Source organism: Poecilia reticulata, linkage group LG5, assembly GCF_000633615.1.
Source record: "Poecilia reticulata strain Guanapo linkage group LG5, Guppy_female_1.0+MT, whole genome shotgun sequence".
NCBI classification, from domain to species: Eukaryota; Metazoa; Chordata; class Actinopteri; order Cyprinodontiformes; family Poeciliidae; genus Poecilia; species Poecilia reticulata.
The window spans coordinates 10,967,668-10,986,601 of record NC_024335.1 but is presented as its reverse complement, the minus strand read 5'-3'; positions in this window follow the sequence as shown (position 1 = coordinate 10,986,601).

Below are 18,934 nucleotides of genomic sequence, written 5' to 3'. Positions count from 1 at the left end.
TATATATATCCAGCTCATAAATATCTTGCATGAATGGTAATTGTGGCAGCATTAATCTAAGTGGGTAACTAATGGAAACTCATGTTTCAGCAGTCACCTCTTGTTTACATCTGTGGGATCATTTATTGCTGAAGAGTCTTTGGAGAGTAAACAACATTTATTGTTTTCTTCTTTTCTTGATGTACATTCATAATTACAAACTGCATTTGCATGGTGATTCATATTTAGTTGTCTCAGAAACCCATTCACAACATCCCGCTGATGACAAAGCCATCTGAGAAGTTGCACTTAATGAGGTAAACTATGACAGTTAATCTCTACAATAACATTAACATAACACAAGCTGGTGTTGATGAGCAAATTAGAACCAATAATTTTATTCTGTAAAATAAATGATTAACCGAGACGAGAAAAAAGACATACACTTTCGGGTCATTTGTCTTGTATGCACTTTAAGCAACCAATCAAGAAAATTGATAGAGATTGAGACATCAATATTTGGTTTTACTAACACAAATATCCCCTTACATTTTATGAAAATTTCAATGTTTTCTTATCGAGATTTCAATGAATCTTGCCACCATTCAACCTGCAAGGCGAAGGACACCCAACGAGTCTATGTCCCCCAACACACTAAGTGTTGCGTTTTATTAAGGGAGACCATGACGATTCTAATTTATTCTGCTGTTTCTTTTCCTTACAAGCAAATATTCTTTCATTACACACATAATGTAATAAGTTTTTGAAATAAATTGGAATCACCTCAGTTTATTCATCTAGTTCTTAAGTGTTGCTTTCATTGCAATGTTTAGTACTGCAGGAAGCATGTGGGATTTAATTATTTCCACATCAGCTTTTGTAATGTCACCAAGCAGGGAGCATGATGGGCAGATTGGGTTGCTGTACTCGAGGCATGCTGATAATTCTTCACAAAGTCTTATCCAAAAGTCATGAAAAAGGCAGGCGGTGCCAGGGTGCATGTGGATACTCATCAGGTTCGTCTCCTGTGCACTTTGGATGTGTTAGTTTTAGAAAACCTACATGGACTATCATTTGAATCCTGTGTAATGCTTCATGTTCATTTTAAAGGTATTTGTGTACACAGTAAAAATGCCAGTGTTGAATTAACACCCAAAAGTGTCTGTCCAAGTCATCTGTGTTAAAGTAACACTTTTGAAAATGTTAAAAGATTGACACCCATTTTTTTTATCAAATTAACATTGGTCTATAATACTGAAATGGGTTTAAGAAAAGTTAAACTTTCCATTTCTGCTTATTGTTTTGAATATTTTCCATTGGATTTGATTGATATTGACACCTTGTGGGTCAATTATTTACTTTAACACCACATTATGTTTTGTGATCAACACTTTTGGGTGTTAATTCAACACGCATTTTTACTGTGTACATTTAGTCATAGATCAAATCCCCATTTATTAATAGGAAATCAGATTCCCAGATCTACATCTGGGAGATTTGCTGCACATAATTTTTTTGAGTAGCTCTAGGAGTTGAAGTTTATGAAGCTCATTATTATCTTGTTGTGAAAATGTGGTAAAGCTCAGCGATTAGTCATATGACTGTTGTCAAAAACTGCCACTGAACTTACTGAAATGGTCCCAGCTGCACACAGAAACACAAAACGTACGTATTTCCTGTCCAATCATCGCTCTTGATTATTTGTGTACATATAAAAAAAGGTAAATCTACTCTGCTTAAAAGCTACAGGACTTTAATACTGCCTTACAGGCAGAGCAGTCTGTTTCAACCCTGACAAGGATAAATAACTGCATCAATTCTTGTATTTATCAAAAATACATGTAGTTTCTATGAAAGGTTCTCATTCCAATTTTGTGGCAATATAGTTAATCACCTTCATCACCGCCAACAGCAGGTGTATCACCTTATATGAAATAAAAAAGCTTAAATTAGGGCGTGTTGTCACAGCCTGTGATGAATTCAGGGGGCAACGCTGAATGTTGATCAAGGTGAGCCATGGAGGAGGCCGTGCTTGTCAGGGACCCGCCAGCATCCCCAAGCAATCTCTGCTGTGCGGAGATGGAAAGAGCGCCGATCTGAAATCCATCATGTGCCACCTACGAACACAGTGTTGATAGAGAGGAACCTCTGTCTTCCAAGTTACACCGTGTGAGATTTTAAAGCTTGCGTCTTTATTTCAGAAGGAGACATTAAATATTACAGGATATCAAAAGATCTGAACTTTAAAACATTTTCTATTTTAATAGACAAAAAAAGTAATCCAGTCATATTGTAAAGTTTAATGGTTTAGTGAATAATTAAGATATTTATTCCCATTTGCCGGCTTTGTCAAGGTGTCTGTTTAAAAGAGCATGGTTTTTATGTTTTTCCGGGCCATTTGGTTTGAAACCCCATTGTGAGTTATGATGCAAGTAATGAGTCTTAAGATGTTCTTCAGAAATTAGAAATGACTGCTAAAAATATGTGAGTGGCCACAACAAAAGCAGGAACAAGTCTCCCAAAGGGCATTTTCAGGTTTTACAGAGTCAGAAAGTGTGGATTCCAAGTTTCTCAACATAATTAATAAATATAATGTTACAATAATTAAAAATAATAACTGATGATGTGGGTATTGACTGGGCATTATAAGCATGTTAAGTGATAAAAACAAACAATAGGTCTCACTAAATGAGACTCCAGTCCTACTGTTCAGGGTAAAGGGCCTTTCAAAAGAACCGGATCATTTGTGAACGTCACATCACTTCCTCATAATCTGACCCGGGGTAAGAGGTAACAAAAATGGTTTTAGTCCCAGAGTTGAGCCTAACAACTGTGATGTCTTTTAGTCTATTTGTGACTAGGGCTGTGTAATAATATCGATTTTGTGATATATATCGATATTTTCTTTCCTAGAAAAAAATCGATATTCATCCGCAAGTATCGTAACATCCAACTGTCACCTTGCTCACTCACTGCTTGCTTCGCCGGGAGAGTGATTAGGTAATCAGGCTTAGAGTGATTCCTTCACATGTTAAGTGTCGAGGATAAAAAGGTATCAAACTATTCAGAGCAGGTACTTGGTGCACTTTATTGACTTTATAAATGCATGTAAGCTACAGTTTGTACTGTTCCAATTAAAAGAAACCTGTTTTCTTACCACTTCTTTGATTCATTTTGTCCAGCTGTCGACTTTAAGTCTGTGTCCACCCAGAGCCAGGTATTGTGTAGTTGGTGCTTTAAATCAGTTTTTAGTAAAATTTATTCAATATAATTTTGTAACAGTCACAAAATGTCACCAAAATCACTCTGTCCCTCTAAAATCTTTCAGAAAATTGCAAAAGTGTATTGAATTGTATCGCTTGCTGAATATTGCAATATATATTGTATCTTGAGCAGAATATTGTGTATGATTTCGTATCATGAGATTATTGTAACACTACAGCCTTATTTGTGACTGGTTTTAAATTAGAATGAATAATTTAATCTTGGGTACAACAAAAATAAAGTGGTTTAATATGGTATATAAAATTATAATTATGCTGGTTGGAACTGTCTCTAGACTGATCTGTAACGAGTGTTTGTGCCTGAAAGCTATCTTTGAAGGGGGGTTGTTGCAATAAATTCTCTCTATATTTAATATTTTATTGTGGTTGACCAATTTAGAACTGAATCGTTCTATTTATATAACCAGCCCTAAAAAAATCCTGATATGCAATTTCACCTGACAAAAAAAGCTCTTTATCTGTATATGAATGAAGACAGCATTAACGTCAAACACCAGCACTGTTAAATAATAAGAGAACATGAAAAATAAAGGAAAATCATTATAAAATCCACTTCTAATCTTATGTCACTTCAAACATTTATTTTATCATTATTTCAGACTTTTTTCCCATGAGGTGCTGCATTCATCTAGTTTTATGTTATACAGAAATATCATTGAGTAATTCATAAATTTATGTTGCTGATGCAATTTTCAGCTGAAACACTTTAAGCCTTTAATGTGCCCAGATGCATACACAAACACGCTTGGTGTTTGTCAATATTGCCAGGATTTAACATCAGATAACTGGCCCAGAGCATATTCATTACATTTACAGAACGTTATACATCATGCAGACGTAGAAAAAGCTAGATCAAAGAAAGTAATTAACCACCGGGAGACAGTTTCTAGTGAGGGAGGAGAGCTTGAGATTAAGGGAGTTGGTGAGGACTGTTGACCACGTATGAAAGCAAAGCACTCTACTCTGTACTAGCTGCTTCAACATCCAATTCGTGTGTGTATTTAACATATAGAGCATCTGTTTGCATACATTATTCCATAAACCTGGATTGTTTTCAGCTGCTTCTTACTTTTAGAGCTTATGGGGAAAGTGAGAATAATATTCAAAGAGAACCAGTGTTGCCTCATGAATTATTAATTGACATGTTGCTAAATCTCCTTAAAGAAATGAAGAAGAAGAAAGGGTTTTCCTACTTGGGACCAGTTCTCAAGGTGAAGGTTGTCAATACAGTCAGCATTGTTTGTCAAAGGAGGGAAAGGAGCAGCACAGCAATAGCACAGAGTCCAGCTATTGTCATGAAAGTCGTCTCCATTTCCCATGGGTTGCTGTGAGAGATAGAGATCTGAGAGGCAAAGCCTTGATAAAGATCACAGATTGATTGGGAAGCCTGCCTCAGATTTAATTGAATTTTAACCAAGTCACAACATCTTAGATCTAGAAGATGACCCAAGCAACTCTCAATTTTTCATTCTCTGTTTTCATCAGGATGCTTCTCGCTCTCCACATACTTTTGCTTATTTATTGAAATTCACTGTGTCCATAAAATGAGTCTGAGTGTCAACCAGAACTCCCTGCTGGCTGCAGGTTGATCTGCCTGACTGGAAACTCAGGAAGCTTAATGATACATTTTCAGTGTTGATGTAAGCCTTGTTAGGTTTTTTAGTATCAACTCTGACTCAACGTGAAAACACATCTTACTGAATTTTAAACTATTCTAAAAATGCGTAATCAATCACAACAACACAATTCAGGAGTTTAAGCGAATTAAATAACTTGGAAAAGTTCAGTTTGACTGAAAATGAGTATTTCATGCTGGCAAGAAAGCATTTAAACATTTTTGATTTGTTGAGCATCTTGCTGTAATAAGGCTTGATGAACAACCATTTTTTTTGTGTGTGTTTTGTTTTTTTGCAAAGGTCAGGATCAGATGGAGCTATTATTGTAACCATTGATGTATAACATCTGTACCTCCAGAGACTCTAAAAAGGTAGAACTGAAAAAAAATGTCCCATCCCACCTCATTGAAGGCCTCTGCTCACAAATCTTCTGTGCTTTCCATCAACACTGTGTGACAGCTGCTCCAAATCATTGCCAAATGTTCCTTTACATTATCTGAAACTAATTTTACAATTTAATGATATGGATATTTGTCTGTTTGGAAGGTTCAATTGAAGCCAGATATATACCCACTGTTTTCATAGAACAAGCTTAAAAAGTCAAGACAACATATTTGGGATTTCTTAAAAATGTTTTAGGGCAAAGCACATAAAATGTAAGTAAGCTTCTAAATTGGAGCAAAGACATAAACATTTGCTTCCTCATTGGTTTTCTCAGGAAAAAAATTATGTTTTAATCACTCTCTCTTGTGCTAAAAGCTTCTGTATTTTAGAGGAAAACGTAAGGAAGACGTGGGAGGTGGTGTCGGCACGTAGGGTCTGGTTTTATTAAGATAAAATTATACTTATTGGTGCTTATTCATTACATAGCTGTGTTATTTCACAATTCTTATAGTTTAGCATTTCCCCCAAATTCCCATTTTAACCTCTGACTCTACTTCTTGTGTAAAGAACATAAAATGTCCATGTTTATGAGGTACTGTTACTTTTATTTGGAGCATTTCTTTATGGCACAGCTTTAGGCTGAAATATAAATACAGCACCTTTACCGCTTTACTGCTATTTGTACTAAGCAACTTATGAAAACATATTAAACATCTCTCCGTACCAAACACAAAGATAAAGTCAAAATCACTATTAACCAAAAACTCACAAAACCTTACCAGTGTATGATACTCACATTAAATCCCATATTTTAAAGGTTACTCTAGTCCTGGAGCCACATTTAAACTAAATAAAACATGCTGAGGTCAGCAAACCTTACCTAATAAACACTACTGGTGAATTGAGCTTGCTTTTGCAGAACTCAATTGACCTTCTTTCGATTTATCAAAAATCTTACTTTCAGACATAGAAGTAAGTTATCATATTAACAATCTTCTAACCTTAACAGTAATTTGCAGTTAAAATACTATTGCTACTAACCTAACCTGTATTTTTACAGGACAAAGTAAGGAAGCCATGTGAGTCTGTTACTAGACAGTGTGATCAACAAAGCTCCCAGCAGACCACGCCCAACACTCTCCCTCTACTGGTGAATAAAAGGAATTACAACTACAGCCCCACCTCAAATCAGTGCATGTGGAGATGAATAAAAATCACATTACATTGCAAAAATATCAAATTAACTACAAATGCAAACTAAGTTATCAATAAAAAAAAATTAAATGACACAAGGAATGAGTGTTGAACACATGAATAATAACACAATAGACACAAAAAATCAAGAAACTTACAGAAATCTGTCAATATTTTTTGAATTTTTAAAGCTGCTATGTGCAAATCATCTCAAAAGGGAACATTCTTAGAAATCAGAACATGAAATTGGTGTGAATTCAAAACAAGCATTTTGATCAAAATGGATATTTTCTGCTGTTACTCATGCGGTTCTTAATCCCAGTTACCAGGTAAACACGGTTTGAGCCTCCTAGGACCAATCCAGCGTGGGTTCAAACGGGTCTGTATGGAGGGACAAAGCTCCTGTTGTTTCCCAGCTGAACTGTCAGGGTGGGACAAGGAGTCAGTGATTGATTCATTCTCCAGACTGGCGGATTGTTCCGTTGAGTTTCCTCCTGCACCAATAATGACACATGATGGAAACCCCTGTCAGCGAGCCATGATGGGAAATGAAGATAGATAGCGTCTTGGATGGAAAGTGATTTTGTTGAACAGGAAGTTAAGAACATTTTTGTAGTCATTATCGTATACAATAACTGCCTGCAGTGCAGTATTTTCTGGTACTGACTATGAAGTTTAAACTTTAAAAGAATGTTTTTTCTGTTTATTTTGTCAGCCACTGTTAATTTTTTACAACACATTCTGAACTTCACTGAATGCATGAGATTGCAGATACAGCAGGAGTCTAATCAGGAGTCTAAGACTACTACTTCTGTAGTCTAAGACTACTACTTGTAGCACAACCTGCAGGTTGTGCTACAAGTCATTGTTAGATTTTTCTAGCATTGATAGCAAAGAACTGTTTCTTGTTTGCATGACCCCAAAGTTTCAATAAACCTGTCACATACATGTTGGCTAAAATAGTCAGGTTTTTTTTGGTCATTACTTAATTATTCATGCATCTGTGAAATATGCATGTCAACATTATTCATCATTCTGAAAAACTGTGGGCCAGTGGTACAAAGGTAACTGCTAAACAAACCACAGCAAAATGTAATAAATGAAACCATTTAAAAATATTTCACCCTGCTCTGTTTTCTGAACATCTGTGATACATTTCACTGTGCCACTGCCCTGGGTCCCCACTTTGAAAATGGACCATTGTGTTGCTACAGCACAATGAGTGAAACACAGTTTCCATGTGTGCAGCGTGTTCTTGAGCTGGTCTTGTCATCGCAAAGACGAGCTAAAACCCAACTCCTCCTTCCCTTGGTGTACAGCTTTAGTCTCTTCACTTGAGCTGGGTGATTTTAATTTGTCAAAACTGTTTACTAGCTTTCCTCCAAGGCTATTACTGGTGTGTCATGAGGGAGAAGATGTGTAATGAAAAGCATACAAATGACAGGTAAAAAAAATGGTGCTGAGAAGAGAGAGGGGTTGGGTAGATAATGTAGAGGGATCTTTCATGTAAAAGGAGGCCAGCATTGATTTATTATTCCATCTTTTCTCAAGAATCAATTATGCTAAAATGCAAATCTGGGACATTATGAATTTCTCCATTTGTTATGAATAATTCAAATATTTATTGGGTGTCTGTCGACATCTCAAATTAATTCGTCCTTAGTAGAATGCATAACCTGCACAGCCTAATGAGGTGATGTCTGGTGTCCTCTTTCTACAGACAGCCCTTTCTTATTCTGCCAGTGACCTGCCTTTATGTTGTCCAATCCCAATAAAAGGGCAAAACCTTCTGTCCTTAGATGATGTAAAATAAATTCACCTCTAGTAATAAAAAACCCCCAAAACAGATAATACAAATCCAGAGCCATGATGCAGCACTAAGATGAGAGATGGCAGAAAAAAGGCGTCCAGGAGGAAGATGTGTCACCGGTCAGAGTAATGAGGCCACACAGACACAAGGATGACAAGGACAGGAATGGCTGGCTGTCGTTATTGAACTCCCACAGAGCAGAGTACCACATAGTCAGCTCACATTCCTGTCACACTGGCCCATCACGGAGTAATGATTATACACCTGTTAAATACAGGCCAATAGAAGGCTTCCTGCTTGTATCCACCTGGAAGTGTCATATCTTTCCCTGGTATGTCTTTTAAGGCTCATACACAAACACATGTTGTCATGCTAACTGAAACCGTTTTACAATCATTTATAGAAAATAAGTGTTGCTACTAGGCCTGTCACGATAACAAATTTTGCTGAGCGATTAATTATCTTAAAAATTATTGCGATAAACGATAATATTGTTTCAAGACCTTTTGACACTGATTTAATGGAAATGACGTAATAATGCATGCAATTTCCTGCCATAGATAGATACACGATACACTTTATTTTCAAACGAACACATAACACTGGAACTGATGAACTAAACAAACAAAACCAAAAATAAAATGGATTCTCAGTCTCCATTAACAAAAAACATACTTGAATAAAAACTAAACAACATAAAGCCAAAGTGGAAATAAATACTGCATTCAACCAAAATTATGAAGTCTGTATACTATATTGCCCTTCAGTAATCACTAGATTTAAATAGAGAAGACGGGCACATCCGACTACATGATGCAATAGTTCACATCACACAAGTTTTTGCCCCTATTTTCCCCTTAAAACAATCTTAGAACGTTGGCCGATCTAAGATTGTCGCTGGTGATTTTGTAACTGATCATCCTGCAGTGTGTGGTGTGTTACGGTAGACTGTCGGTTCTGTCGACATCTCAAATTACTTCGTCCTTAGTAGAATGCATACCCTGCACAGCCTAATGAGGTGATGTCTGATCTAAATCAGGGGTTTTCCCCGACTTGGAGCTTAATGCAGCCTGTTGAATGTGACAGGTAGCCAATCAGAAAGCGCGGATTCTCCTCCTTCCTTTTAGAGGGGAAATTACGGAGGGGAATCCCAAACAGCTGACATGGTGCCACCCGAAGTCCAGCGATATTGGAGATGATATGTGGAAACAACATTAATGTTTATTCAACATTTTGTGCAAAGAATATAGAAATGACAAGGGGAGGAGTTGGAGCCAAATTGCTACCTCAGTTGATAAACCCGGTAAGTTTCCAGCTGTTCTTCGTTAACGTGGCATAAATAGGTTATAACAATTTTCATTCAGTCAGGACTTTACGCTGACTCTAGCCACATGCATCATAGGTAGATTCTAGCAAAGCATTGATTAATGCCTGATATTAAAATTAGTTAACTGGACTTGTAGCCATTATTTTGTGCCCATGTGGCTGGACAACACATGGCACGATTGAACCGTTATACCTAGGGTTTCTGTCGGCTAATGTGTGGTCACTCAGGTTTTGAAAATGGGCCGATAACTCTTGTAGTGGGAGCTGAACATTACACTAAGAAAATGAGGAAGGGAGGGTCAGTGGAGAGCACCGGAGTTGAGTCTTTTTTCATTCAGTGTCATCAACAGAAAGAGGAAAGGGCAGAGACGATAAAGCCAATCATTAAAATGAGGTCGATAGGTTTAATTTATCGTGCGATTAATTGATTTATCGTTTATCGCAACAGGCCTAGTTGCAACTACAGATTCAGCAAAGGTGCATTAAAAAAAGCATCAATTTCAAGGTGAGGAGCTCCAGGTGAGGAGTGTAAATGAAAAGGACAAACACCAGTGGGCAAACTATTACAAATTGCCTGGAAACTGTTTAAGTTCCCTTGTTTTAATTGGAATTTGTTTATCGGTGGGTCATGGGAAAATGAATGCAATTATTGTACCTTTTACTCCTGATTTTTTATAGTTTTTTGGTGGCAGTGGCAGGGTATCAGTGGACCAGATCACTCAGGTGGAACTGCTAAGGGTTACATCTGAGATTGATTGTCAGCTCCACATTTGTTTTATGGATCTGGAGATTTGCAAAGGTGTCAGTTTAAGTATTTTGTGGAAGCTACTTGGGTTACTTTTAGGAAATATTCTGTCCTTATATACCCAAATTTAAAGTTGACTGTGCATTCTCAGCACAAAGTCAAACGTGTTCCCAGTAAGTGTTACAAGGACTGCCTCTAGTCCTGTGCGGTTCATGAGAAGGATCTTGATGCTTACTTAAGAAAAGTGGGATTTTGGGTTTTAAAACCTGCAGATGTTAGAAACAAACTTCTTGGTTGAATGAAAATGATTTTGAACTCAATTCTGCCAGGGGTATTGATAATTTAAGTAATGAGATCACCCACATACTTTAGTAGTAGTGAAAAAGCTACCAAAAAACACTTAAGACCAAGCTGGTAGCATATTTTTCCTGCTGTAAAATTGGACCTCACATGGGGTCTTTCGGGACTGACTCAGTTTTGCTGCCAACCATAATTAGCAATGAATTCCAACTGAATTGAGATGAAGTTTTGAGCTATTGGACATTGGCAACATTTTCTATCCAGAAGGTTCTTGTCCAAGTCCCACTAAAAAGATGACCCTCACTTGTATTGTGTAGTATTTTAAAGAAAGTAACATTCCACTTCATAAGTTCCAGCATATGAGCTGATGAACTTTCCAGTTCATCAGCTCAACAAGTAACAGTTTTTAGTAAATATTTATTTATATAATTCAAATTAAACCCACATGTCTAAACTTGTCAGTCATCCATCCATCCATTTTCTTGCACCCTTTTTCCCTCAGTGGGGTCGGGAGGGGTGCTGGTGCCCATCTCCAGCCAACGTTTCGGGCGAGAGGCGGGGTRCACCCTGGACAGGTCGCCAGTCTGTCGCAGGGCAACACAGAGACACACAGGACACACAACCATGCACACACACACTCACACCTAGGGGCAATTTGGAGAGGCCAATTAACCTGACAGTCATGTTTTTGGACTGTGGGAGGAAACCGGAGTACCCGGRGAAARCCCACCATGCACAGGGAGAACATGCAAACTCCATGCAGAGAGACCCCAGGCCGGGAATCGAACCCAGAACCTTCTTGCTGCAAGGCAACAGCTCTACCAACTGCGCCACTGTGCAGCCGTTACTTGTCAGTCATTTTTACCTTTTTACAAGATGAATGACTTGTTCAGGCACCAAGAGTGGGACATGAAGAACCGCCAAACTACATTTTGAGGATGATTCAGTGATGTGCAGCAATGACACTTTAGTGTTAATTAGACAGTGGTGAGATTGTTTGATCCAATGCTCTAGCAGCCAACCGCAGCCTCGTAATCAGGTCACGCAGATTGATATGACAATCCCAGGGGCAGAGCATGAAAGAAAAGGCTAACTCTGCATTGGCAGGGTGAGAGCCACGGATGTAAGTGGGAGATATCTTTCTGAAGTTAGAATCCTTTTCAGGCTTGGAGGGCAAGTTGCGTCTTGAAGAGCGAGAGAAAAGTGGAGGAAGAAATGGAGAGAAAAATCATTTCCCTCATATAGATAATAATCTTGGTTACTGTGGAAGCTGAAGCTTGCAATACAAAAAAGAAGAATTCAGTTTACTGTATGTGATGGAGGATTAAGCAGCATTACTTCATCATTAGATATTGAGTCTCACATAATTGTTTTAATGGAGTGTTTTAAAATATTAGAATTTACTCTACATTTTTGGATCGCTGTTGGAATTTACAAACTGTAGCACAGACAGTTTAATGTCATTTCAAGCTTTCTTGTTTTACATTATTCCATCACATCATTTCTCTAAGACAAGCCTTAAAGCACATAAAAAGATCTGCCAAGCTAAAAGATTTTCTCTGGTCTTAATCTTGACATGCATTCAGTTCACACAATAAAAGTATTTTTGACATACTAAGACATTCTGTGTGTTTACATCAGTAAAGTCAGGTACCGGACAAGTCAGCACAATTTTTCTAATATTTACAACTGCATAAAACTACCACAATAACCTTTTTTTTTTTTTTTTAAACCTGAATGAGATGAGTTGCATCTACACTAAATGGATCAAACATGGACTTTATTCTGATGTCTTAAAATTGCTAAAAGACTACTTTTCAGACAAATGAAAATTGAAAGAAAAGCTATGAAGCATAAGTCGGGGAATATTAAATCCACATTTCACAAATCACCATTTTGGCTTTAGGTGTGATATTAGAGAAAAATTTGTCAACACTGCTGAAGCTATCCCTTATTTCAATCTCGACTACCTGAGTCCAGATCACACCAAACATCACTGAACGTTTGATGTGCTTTATTAGCACACCAAAAGCATAGTATTATTAAGCTTCCTGTAACAGTATCTGTGGATACTGATCTATGGACATAATCTGCAACAGATTTAGTTTAGCTACATCTTTATATTTAAGTTTTGCTAAATGTCTTTGCTTTGTTTTATATTATTGGATACTATTTATTTCCATTTTTGGCCTCAGGACCAGAATTTAATAAAATTGTAGAAAAAGTCCAAAGTCTTTAGGGACCAAATCAAAGATTGGGATTAGAAAGAAGGTAATTATACACTACATCCATTGGCAATTATTTGTAAACTTTCCAACATGTTTAGTTCAATTTAAAATTACAACCTTATATATTACATAATGGAAGTCCATCTGTTATATTATGATTGTTTATTTCTCTGAGTAAAATTACTTTAAATGCTTTACTATTAAGATTTATAACATATATACTTTTCTGACCACAATGAATCAGATTGAAAAAATGCTTGGAATAATTGCTAGTTTGATTCTTTTGTCAGGCTATATGCATTGAAAATATGTCAGCATAAAATGACAGCTGTTAAGAAAATGGAATCTGGACAGCTACGTAACAACAGGTATATATGTTAATCAAACATTTTAGTTTTACAGTGCTGTTACAATACATTCCTCAGAATATATTGATATTCCCTGAAATTAGAGCTATTTGTTCTTAAACATTAAACTGGAATCACATACAATCAACTTCATACTTCCTGATAAGATTTATCAATCTCTTTAGCTTAGTTGATATGTCAACATAGACGCCAACATACCGGGAGTGCAGAGGGCATTCAGTTTTCCGCATATAATTTCAGAGGCTAATGAGCACTCATTAGGGGGAAGAGACACACAGCTGCGACTAAAACACAATGTCCAACACAATAATAGAAACAAATGAATAAGAGAGAGACACACAGACAGAGTAGGAGGCATTATCAGAGCATTTTAGACAGCATGGAACCGAACGAAACGGCTTTGCTTCAGAGAAGGCTGCCTTGACCTTTTCAGTATTCATCACCAGATTGCATCTCCAAGCTCCTAAACCAATCAGCACAGTAGAATTTCCAGGTCAGCGTATCCTCCTTGAAGCGAAAGGTCAGCCCAAAGGAACCGGGGTCCGCCATAACTTGGAAGACAGCGCATGGCGAAGAGGTTTATCTACCTGCCAAATGACACATTACCTCACTGCAGCTTAAGTCCACTTAAGTCACATCTTTGGCTGACTGCAGGAAAAGGGTCTTTTCATCAAAGAAAAGTGCTGCTTCAGAGGATGTCAACCTGAATTCAGGATGGGATAATAAACATGGTGCACACTGCAAAAGAGCTCCTTGTTATTTGGATCTGCGTCAGATGATGTTACTGCACAACATAAAATAGAAATATACTGAATCGGGTTCAAAGGGGAATATGTTCTAGTTTTTTTCTCTCTTCTGTGGTTATAAAGTTTCACTTTATCATGAAACTGTTGCACCTTGCTGTCCATAATGATTAACAGAACCAATGCATTAATGTGTTTTATGCAGCCATTGGAGAATAGTTCATTGATATACCCTATTAGAGTACATGCTTAGCTATATTAACATATTTACTGGAAAATTATAATAGCAATACATTTTAAAGTATTTTAGGTTTTAAAACACACTGTTGGATCAAATAACATCTGATCGGCTCTCAAGCTCCAGTTTGTATCAATAGAGACATGAAATAAGGGTTCATGAAGGAATTAAAGGTTGAAGAAGTGAAAGCGATGATGCTTTGAGACCAGCCTGCCCACATGGCTCCGGTGATCTCCATCAATAGCCGCGTATCTTTAACTCAGAAAAAGAGATGAAAGTAGTGAAATCAAAGTGCAAAGAGAAGAAAATGCAGGCAAGTAAGTGTTTGGTTTTATCCACCGTTGCCTCGGCTAAGACCAGAATTAGAACAGAAGTGTGAAGCAAATGTCAAATACAATTTCTGGTTTATGCAACATATTTTGCACCATTTTTTAATCTTGTCAAAGACATTTAAGCGCGGCTGAGTTTCATTTAACAAGACATTACACTGATGCATGTTTTTATACGATATCATTTGTTCTGCAATTTGAACAATTAAAACCACGCTGTTTTTGAAATAAAGTTCTTAAGAGTCTTTTTTTTTCCACACAGTCCTTAAGCAACCCTAATTCAACATCAGCCACAAGTTAAAGCTTAAACTAAAGATAAATAAAATCTGGCTACCATTTCTGCGCTTGCCTTTTCCCAGGATTTGCCATGTAATGCATAATGTAAACTCTGTCTGTGATTGTCAAGTAGGCTGTAATCAAAAAACAGAGCAACAAAAAAAGATAGATAAAGCTTATACTAAGACCACCCAAGGGGCTTGAATGGAAAAATCCTGTCACGAGTCAATTCCTCTCATTGTTGAAACACGGCACGGACGATGAAATGAACAGGCTGTGCCTTAAGAACACAAAGACAAAATGGCAATGACAATTCAATTTAAATGAAACATAATGAAAGCAGGGAATGGAAATATGGTAATGAGGTGTGTCTTGGAAGTTGTGTGGAGTATAACTTATGATTAGAGCAGAAAAGGAGGATATTTGATGAGGATTTAAGTTTTACTTATCACTTGACAGCGTGTTTAATTACCAGGACATTAGTTGAGGATGGAGCAGTAGTCCCAGAAAAAAAAAATTAATTCAAGAAAACGACTGTCTTTTTTTTTTTTTTAATCTCCCAGACGTTTAGAACTGAGTCAACCCTTAAATGAATGGCTTTATCACTGTAATGGCAGTTTTGAAGCTGACTGAGAAACTAAAACTAGCTGACTGATGGAGTTAAATACTTTTTTTCTGCTTTCAGTACCTTGCAAAATTATTCATATCCTCAAAAACATTGTACTTTTTCTCACAATAAAAAACTGAAGTGTATTAATTGCAATTTTATGTAATTCCTTTAATGTCAGCTGTCAGACTGTAGGTGACTGACTGTGTAAATGCAAGTAAAAGTTTCTTTAGGCAGAACATTTCACGTACAAATGTAACAAAATGCTTCACAGAGAAATATTCATATATGTCAACATGGTAACACCCAAAACAGGAGTCAAAACCCTTTAAAAGGATAGCAGTTAGTTTTGCAATTATATAAGTAGAACAAAATAATTCAAACCGAAAACCAGAAAAATATCTGAAGGTACGAAAACTGATGATATATCAAACTTACAAAATAAAAAGTATTGGTATCAATATCAGTTATATTTTTATCAATCTGTACCAAAGTACACATTATTACACATCTCTACTAAGTAGTACTCTTGTATTAGAATGACCTGATCAAAATCAAGACCTAAATCCAACTACACATGTGATAGGAATCAAATATATCCGTTAAGAGATACTCAACCTTTGGTCCAACCTCATCTATTTTGCAAAAAATAGCAAAAACATCAGTAATTTTCAAGCGCAAAGATGGCAGAGACATATCCTGAAAGACCTGCAGCTGTAACAGAGAGTTTGTGTTGGTCTGTCAATAAACCCCATGTAGATACACTGAATTTGTGATTGGAACAAAATGTGAAAGATTCCAGGGGTGTGAACCTTTTGGTAGGTATTGCAGGACCTAGATATTAAAATATGACTGTACCATGTGGAGTATGGAGGATTATCTCTTTCTTTGCATGGGGGCTTTGTGTAAGTACTTTGCTTTTATCATCTTGACTCCTTACATTGCCTTGCTACACAGAAGTGAGTTCTATCATGATAGCGTTGAGGATGATATCTTGCAGTAAAGGTTTTCCAAAGACACTCGATGCATTTCTGCTGCTCGATGACACTAATGGTCAAGATTGGCTACTAATACTCTACTGCTGGTATTTAATCACACAATCAATCTTACCACTGACAAAGGCTCCTTAGCCACATTTGGCGAGAACATCTCAGCCTGCAATCGCCACCACATTTCCCCTGTCTATGGAAAAGGAGAATTGGTGACGAGGGGAAGGAGGTGAGGTGAGTGGAGAGAAAGCAGACGAGAAGAGGGGAGATGGAGAAAGGCGAGGGGGAGGCAGCGGGGGTGTTTAATCTACTGATTCAATTCCTGCCAATGCCCGTCACTCTGCCTCTCTGTCAGGAGGGCAAATGGAGCATGCAGCCAAAAACACTCAGACCAAATCACATTTTCTCTCAAATTCTCACTCTCTCTTGCTGTCTCTCTTGCATCTCTATATCTATCTCTCACACCGTCTCTCACTCTCCACCATTCTTCATATCTCCCTGTTGCACTTTCCTCCGTTTTTGTCCCTCACTTGCTGACTGATTCCTGCATTACTCCACACATGTGCCAAGAAAACAAAACTTTGGACACAAGTGCAAACAACAGTGCTTGGAACTCTTAAGACCTTAAGTTTTTTTCTACATTTTTGTATAAATGAATGCATAATGCTTCCCATTTATTCACTTTCATTTTGTTAGTGAATGATGACATCTTAGTAAAAGAACAATTGTTAAAGCGAGTAAAGATTTGTTGATGATTGCTTATTGATGGAAATGTTTGATTTGTAGTAATTTAAATGATTCTGTGTGTCAAAATACAAAACATCCATTTGCATTGCTTTTAGTTCTGCATTGTAATTTGCAAGTCTTATTCATTAATTCATCAATTCATACCTCTTTACCTGGAACTTTGTGTGCTTAAATAGCTTTACCTCAACAGGCAGCATGTTCAGAAAAATAGTCAAACGTAGATTTTCACCTGGATGAATCTCACTCGTACATTCAGGATCTCCATGGATCCTGAATGTTTGTTTTTTTAAAATGAATCATTGCTTTCAAAAAATTCTGCTTCCACGCAAGACCACTTCTCAGAAATGTTTTCATTCGCACAAAAACACAGCGAACAAAACAAGATGCTGTTTTTACAACCTCAGAACTGTTACTAGCTCTAAACACTAACAGTTCTTTGGGTTAGCAGAACATTCAACAAGAAAACAAGAATGGCCAACAACAAAAGCAGGTGTGAAGTCTTTTGTAGAAGGTTTTGGAGCTGCTGCAGAATATAATTTACCGTTGTTGCTATGAATGATGCGTATGACACATTTGGAGTTATACATTGGGTTAGAGGCAGGCGGGGCTACTATGTCAATGTTTCACAAAAGAGACATTTTTGCAGTCCACATATACACGAGTGTGAAAGTTTCCCTCTGAAGCCTGTATTTAAAACAAAGCTATGGAGACCTGAAAAATACGTCTGTTCCATTGTGGACATGCTAATTTGGTTCTGCATCCAAGTACCAGCCTGGATTTGATTTGGTGACTCCAAGTTCATTAAAACTACTGTAACTAGACTCAGACCTGTGACAAAAAGAAACATCAACATTGCTGTTGTCTCCCAACAGCTAACTGATTCTGATAAAAACACAAAATGGCTCAAAAACTCTCTGCACCAGATAAGCACACTAAGTTTTTAGATGAATTAAAACCCTTCTTAAAATCTGATTTGAAGATTTTTATCTGCTTGAACATTTGATTTTGCTCTTACAAAAAATTATTTAAATTTTTCCAGTAGTGTTTTCCTACAACACACCAGCATTTTGCATCATTTTTAATTGCATTATAAATAACTGAAGAAAATGAAAAACTTTTTCAAAAATCACTTCCACAGGATTAATTTATAAACCCACAAGCTTTCATTTTGATTACCTCAATCAGTTTTAAGTCTCCCAAACATTTCAAGCCAACCTGAAAAATGAGACATCCAGACCCAAGAGTGGAAACTTATTAAAGTTATCACCTCCTCAATCTATTTATTACATTAATAATATATTGAATGGGTGATGAAGTTTCCAGAGTCAAACACTGTTTTTCAATAACAATGTCAAGGAGGGAAGCAATTTATCGATCAGCAATTACACATAATTGCAACCGGGATCAAAAGCACAATTCAGAAAAGATGAAAAAAAGTTTATGAATGTTGTGGCTGTACCAAAAACACATGGAGCATGACCACTAGAAACATAAAACCTTACAAGTTCAGAGCTGGTTGAGGCATTAGCAGAATGTTGATATATAAAACATAATATCTGAGAGAATAGGAATATGGTTTACACGGTTTACACTTTTTCCTCTTGAGGTGACTGAAGAAGGTTATTATGTCCTGGAAATGACAGCATTTTCATAGCTGCTATTTAAACCTGCTATTGCTGAAGCTATGTTTCCTTTCATTGCATTTGACTGTTGGGTGGCACCTTGAATAATGCAATTCCTATATGTGAAAAAAATAGATACAAAGTTAGAT